This window comes from Penaeus monodon, chromosome 24, assembly GCF_015228065.2.
Source record: "Penaeus monodon isolate SGIC_2016 chromosome 24, NSTDA_Pmon_1, whole genome shotgun sequence".
Taxonomy (NCBI): Eukaryota; Metazoa; Arthropoda; class Malacostraca; order Decapoda; family Penaeidae; genus Penaeus; species Penaeus monodon.
Window position 1 is genome coordinate 27,298,967 of NC_051409.1, and position 779 is coordinate 27,299,745.

At 36.8% G+C, this 779-nt stretch overlaps 1 protein-coding gene across 1 annotated transcript in view; it reads left to right on the top strand.

Annotated features, from left to right (window-relative positions):
• LOC119588702 overlaps positions 1–779 on the top strand; it is a 103,718-nt gene that overhangs the window by 68,368 nt on the left and 34,571 nt on the right.

The window sequence follows — 779 nt, forward strand, 5'->3', positions numbered from 1 at the left end:
TCTGCCTGCTTCTGGTGTAGCGTCGACCGCTGTGTCGTTAGACCGGGCAGCGCGGTCAGTCATGGCGTCTTCTCTTCTCTCTTCTCTCCCCTTTTTATTTCCTTCCCTGAGTTTATGTGCACTTCCTTTGTTTGGATCCTTGTTTGTTGACTCGTCTGTCAATCCAGTTCAAGCTTCTAGTTTATCTGTGCCTTTGAGGAGGGAGAGGATCGCGGTTGGTCCTTCCTCTCGTTTGGTTTGTTTGTTGTTTTTCCGTTGTGTTGTGGAAGATTCTGTTTCTTTGTGTTTGTTTTAATGTGGGTTTATGTGGTAGCCATTAATAGGATGACGGCTTTAGATCTAATCAAAGAACAATAAAGGTACTAATGGGTCGTATTATCTAGATGATCTCGACTAAGATAATTAAAAGGGATTGTATGAAACGAGAGTTAATTCCAGCTCATTATCTTCTAAATAGACTTGATTGATAATACAGTTGATATGAGAGACTGTTTAACAAAAATAAATAATAGTAATAGAACGACGATGGATCTAAGGAAATCAGAAAGAAAATAAAACGTAACTCAGTTTTGATAAAATTATGATATGAAAACGGAGGTCGAATAAAGCAAATGAGTAATGCTAATTAATATACAGTATTGGCGCCTAATGAGCATGACATTTGATGTGCAATTATTCTTCATATAAATATCAGACATCCATTCATAATATTGCATAATGATATGCAAGATATTCATTGAAAAACACGAAAGAAATTCGACTGGATGATGAGGCTTAAT